Raw genomic sequence first — 6,170 nt, forward strand, 5'->3', positions numbered from 1 at the left:
AGAGAACAAATGAAAACCAAGAGCCTAGGCCGATGTCCACCCGATCCCTGACCCGGAACCGCGCCCGCCCATCTCCGGAGGGCGTCTCTGAGTGTGGTTCCGTTTAATGTTTACTATTAGTTTGTTTGCAACTTATAATTGTACGTTAATGCGCGATCGCTTCTTGCTTGAATTTTGTTTGTCAACCCATATGGGTTACGAATGCACATGATGCATTTCAACTGCGCTTCGAATGAGGGCTAGTCGTCTGGTTGGTGGCGCATCGGTATCGCTGTGTTCTGCCACAGACGAACGCGAAAGTTCACCATCGTTTGAAGGGGTTGAAATGTTGCGAAGAAGGCGGCGAAGAAGAAGCACCACGCAGCAACCACGCGCGTGTCGGTCAGCGCAAGCGATCCGAGCGCAGAAGGAGAGGAGAGATAAAAGTCTTGATACATAAAACAAACGCGAAACAAACGAAAGGACACACACACACACGCATACACTCATACGCGACACACATATACACACTGACACACACACACACACACCATGCATAATACATGCAATGATACATATATGATAGGGATTTACAGTAAAATGCATTTATTTGATTGATTTAAACCGCACGATGCGGTCTGAACGTCAACGGAGCCTAGACTTTAAGGAAGTGAGAAATAATCGAAAGCGAAAGCGAAGGATAATAGAAGAGAAGAAAACGAAAGCAGAAGATAAACGAATGGTAAAACAAAACTGAATCAAAACCGTAAAAGAATATTATATAAGATCGCAATTCCAATTGGTTGTGAAGTATGAAAGGGTACGAAAAAGAACAATGCGGACCGTGGCAGCACCAACGTACACTCACACACTCATACACACGCACACGCCGTCACGTGCAGATCGTCTGGAGCTTTATGAATAAATGCATATTGATGTTCTCATATTCAAGGATTCCGTGACTAATGTACTACTCCCCGCGCTGGGTGTGATGCGACAAAAGTGGCCCGAATGAGGCATAAAGGCATAGATACATCGAACGGAGGGCGGCATCCCTAATTAGAAGCAAGGAAATTTAGCATTAATGAAGCGCGTGTTGCAAAGGAAACCACCGTGGTTCACCGATTGCAACACGCATGATTCGGAAGCGGCAATAATATTAGTAGAGCAAGGATTTATGTACATGTTTTTTTGCCTCTCGTTTGCTTCTGGTCGCGCAGCCCAGGATTAAGTTAAACTGCTAGCTGTGTAAGAAGGCGAAGATGGTTAGTGGATAGGTCACGCGAAGGAGACGACGCGGAGAAACGGGCTGCATGAGAGCGTGCGTGTGTTTGGGGGGAAGAAGTAGAAGTAGGCAAGAATTTCGGTAGTGTCCTTTCTGCAGCATTTGGCTATTTTTTTTACCTCTGCAAGACAACGAATGTAGGGCTCACGTGCATTGGTGGGTGGTGGCGAGCGAGTTGCGGTGTAAAGGATCTACATCCTTCCAAGTAATGCCCCAACCCGCTGTCCCTATGGGATGGTCCTTGAGCAGGAGTGCACAAAAAATGACATCAATTTCAAAAACAACAATTCGAAAAGGAGCATTATTTCCTTCAGCTTAGCATGTCAGAATATGTGGGAGACCTTTTTCCCCACACACGCACGCACGCTCGCTCACTCGCATACACACACTCACACACACACACGCGCGGGCGCGCGTATGTCCACACGCATATCCTTGCACACGTGATAGTGGGCGATTTGTTTTGTTTTCGGTATCACTCCACCCTAATACGTGTGGTTGTGCATGTGTGCAGCTATATGTGTAAGGATGCGTTCATGTATGTGTGTGTATGTGTGTGTTTGTAGGTGGAATCGTTAGGGTAGAGTGAGCGGTGAACATGGACGCGAAGAAAGGGCGGATGGGAAGATGAAGGAGAAACATAAAACGAACAAAAAAATATCAACCTAGGAAAACATGAGTATAATCGGGGTTTTTCGTGCAATCAACATATTTTTCGTCGGTGTTGGATTAATTTAGTGTATAAATGCGAAACAGCGCTGCTGTGTTAATCATTTATTAGACGACTTAAGGCGAGGCGCGAGTGGGTCGAAAGAGAAAGAGAAAGGTCGATGATGGGTGGTGGAAGAATGAAACATTCAGGAGCAAGTACTAACTTGCGGGGCTCGTTCTCTTCAGCTCGGAGGTGCATCTAGAGAAAGAGATAGAGTGTAATGAACAAGCTAGAACAGGTTCACTTGAGGTGTAGTTGCTTCCATCGCCTTAAAATGGCGAATGAATGTTTACGTGTCTCGATCTCTAGATGAAACCATTTGGTGGGTGTGTGCAGAGAGGATCTTGCTTGCCCGAACTCACCTCTTACAGCTCGAACCCGAGTTGCCAGAGGTGGTTGGAGGCCTAACAGCATTATACACCTCCCTTGTAGACATCTTTCCAAGCTTTCTTGGACACTAGCAGGATGAGATAGAAATGATAATTGTGCAGCGCAGTGTTAAAGAGAGCGAGATCGAAGAGAACGACCGAAGAGAGGCGCAACAACTCACACGTGGATGAGGGTGACACGACGAATATCCTATCTTTTAAGAAGTAACTATATGATGGAGTACCTTTTTATCTAGTTTTGTAAGGCAACTAACTACGCTAGGACGATCATAAGAACACATTCCGTACGCAATGCAAAGCAGAACACCTCAACGCAGCAACACACCCACACATCTACATATATCCATCCCGATCTCAGCCTTTCCCCAGCAGTTTGTCGATCTATAGCTGTGCTACGTGACGCGTGGAGAGATGAAGATGAAACGTCAACCAGTCAAGGCTGGTTAGTTGCGATGGGTTTCCTCTCCACGTTCTCCTTCCGCGGAGGTATCACCTTCACCCTGTCCTCCACCTCACTGTGGTGTTCTTCAGCTTCGCCAGAAATGTTGCATTTATAGAAGTATAATCGCGCGTCGGGAGAGAGTACGTAGTGGTTGATAGGGTGTTAGGCGAAACCGATGGCGAAGGGAAGCGGGAGTGCCCGGTGGGAAGCAGTGAAGCGGAAGCAAGGACACGCGGTGGTGAACAGTAGCGACAGCTGGTGGCAAAATGTCGAACGAACAAAACCTAGTAAAACTGCTCTAGGGGAGAACGGTGAGCTGTTGGGGTTATGGAAGGGATGATTCAACACACTCATACTCCAACATAAACTCACACAAACACACGTACATACCAGTACCAGAATGCTCGCATTCCCGAGTAAGAGACGTTGAACACGGTGCTTGGTTTCGGATGGCCCAGCGAGATGAAACTTATGGCGGGTTATGAAAAGCTATGGTGCGACGAGGAGGAAGACAGGAGCGTGGTGGAGTTGAGAAGCCACTCCTGTCCCTATTCTTCGAAGCACTGTGGCATCCATTCCCGCTCGCAATAGATATGAAATAAACAATGAATTATATGTGTTAAAAATCTATCCCATTTCGTAGAATTTATTTGTTGCCAGTGTTCCTTATATCACAATGCGTTAATTAATTGGTTTTTCTAATTGGTCGTGAACAATCAAAGAAATTTCAAAAATAAATAGGGCGCTCTACCTTTTTTCCCAATAACAAAAAAGCATACGTATTTAAGCGAGCCTTGATTAAAGGTGGGAAAGGAAAGGAAGAAACATTTCATGGATTCATTCCGTAGAGGACGTTTTTCTTATCGATTGTGTTGGAAAAACGAGATGGATTTTTGCAATTTGCTCGGCAGAAAGACTCCCCAAAAACAGTATACTATACACAATGCATAATATATAATATGTACTACAACAATGTACAATATACCCTTCTGTTACTTGAAAGCTTTCGTGGAATCAAGTACTTTGAAAATTGAGTAGTAGATACGAGTTGATCGAAAGACGTACTGTTTTCCAGCATATATGCTCTATTGTTACATTTGACGAGAAATTTGAAGGATTCAAGGACGGTATTCTTCTGTTTTGTGACGGAAAAACGAGATCGTTTTCAATAAGCTATATCGAACACACGTTTATTACCACAGCAACTCTCATGAATGTTTGTTGCTTTTTAGTTAGCAGTTAATTATATTATTTTAGTTGGCTTATAATTCAAGAGAAATTCAGAAGAGCTAAAAGTAATAATCCTCAATGAAAACCCACTAATACAGTGGTAAGAGAAAATAATAGAGCGATGAAATTGAAGGCAAATAACTCATATTTAGTCGATACTCCGTTTGCAGAAATGGAAAGGAATGATCAACTCTCCATATGGCAGGGAAATAACACAATGCCAGCCATAAGAATAATCTATTTTTTTTTAAAGTTAAAAAAGTTACTCAAAATTTAAACCAAAGGCAGCATTGCTCTCATTAAAACCTTTGATTGCTCTCTTCTGCTGTGCGCCGATAATTGCTGCTACCCAGCAGAAAAGCGCTTAACCACATGCCCTTTCACGGAAACCCACATTTTCAGAGATCCTGCCACAGAACTTAACAAAGGCCGCGAGACTTTCTTTCCACTCTAGGACATAACGCTCTTTCCACAAAGGTTCTTTCGGTGTTTTTTATTTCTTTATTTTTCGTTAGTAAAATGTGCCCGGCTCTAAATCGTGAGTTAGAATGGTTCCGGGTATTTGATAGGTAATAAAAAGCCTGAATAGTGTTCCTACAAGTGTCCCATTTGCTCACCTTCTACCTTTCTATCCTTTGTATTAGGTTGTTCAATTCGCTAGTTAAATGTGCAAACGCGTGAGTGCGTGGGTGTGGCTGTGTATTCTATGCTTTCTTTCACTCTCTCCCTTACTATTCCCCTTCCCTATCTCGCTTTTGTATCTATCAAATATTTTTAAGGTTATTGGGGTTAATCTCTCGTTTTGCGTCGGTCGGGCGCACGATTCAATATAATTATTCAACGTCTTAGAATTTCTATTTGTTCCCGCAAGTTGTGAAGATGTGTGTAGTAGCAAAGGGGGAATGGGGTGGATGAGAGGAGAGGGGTGGGGCGTGTTGCGCCATCGCTTTCGTTACGTTTTGCACCTAGTCTACCGCTAAAAGTTAACGAACTGGAGTAAATGTTCCACCGCAGGAGCGGTTGTTCCCACACCTCGATAAGAGAGGAGTGGAGGAGGGAGGGGGGAGGAGGGTGTATTCCCGGTCGTGTGCGGGGTGGCGTACGGCAGGAGCAACCCTCCGTGACATTCCTGGCCCCGTTGGCGCACTCGTGGATGGGACCGGAAGGTGTCGGGATGCTTCCTGCCGAATCTGGAATGCCTGGCTAACGTGCACGGTTATCTGTATTAGATCGGCTCCGTATATGTGTCCTAGCATACGCGCGTGTGTATGTGTGTTAAACGGCTCTTGGTAGGACTCCGGTAGCCCACCTAAAGCAACGTTTCGCTGGCCCTACAAAACGGCTTTGGGCGAGGTTTCTTTACGCATAAGTTATTCTACACACGCAACGCATCAACGCGTTTGTTTCGTTTTGGTAAAACTGATTCGCTAAAAATAAAAAAAACCCATCGCTGGGTGTAAAGGTAAACGTTTAAACGCTAACAAAAATGCCCGTTCCCACCGTGTGCAGGAGCCTCGCGTAACATCTTCACTTCGTTAACTGCGCCTAGTGCGCTTTCCTATCCTAACATGCGTGAGCTACAAACCGTGGTGTTTCAATCAACAAACGAACGCGCAATCGGAACCGGAGAATGGAAACACCGTGGCCAATTCCCTGTGCGCTGATAGCTCGCTAATCGCCGGCACTACGAAAGGAGTCATATCGGTAAGGAATATCGAGGCCATCAACCCACCCAGTGCGCCAGGGATGCACGCTGGTTTGTATCGCAGGTGGGCCGCTTAATCGCTTCTCGGTGTTCCCTTATCGAACATTGCTTATAGTAAAGTAGCCTCCCAGAGGAGTGGTGTCGGATGTCGCAGGTGGCCACCTAGCGGTGCGATATGTTCGCCTTCTAATGCTGAGCGCTAATGATGGTTCGCTACTAAAACCTAACCTCACGTTAAATTGTCCACCGCCCGCTGGATCCTTGCCGCTAGAATGCTTTAGAAAAAAAGAAGGCAACCCGAGAGCTGTCGTTCTACGCAAGGTGTGTACTTCTGCTACTCTCGCTTTCTGCCGCAGGAGTAGAGTGAGCGCACGTAACGCAAAACGTGAACTACGTTAGGAACTACGTAGGTCTACTAGCGGTCGAAG

The sequence above is a fragment of the Anopheles nili genome, chromosome X (genome assembly GCF_943737925.1).
Source record: "Anopheles nili chromosome X, idAnoNiliSN_F5_01, whole genome shotgun sequence".
Taxonomy (NCBI): Eukaryota; Metazoa; Arthropoda; class Insecta; order Diptera; family Culicidae; genus Anopheles; species Anopheles nili.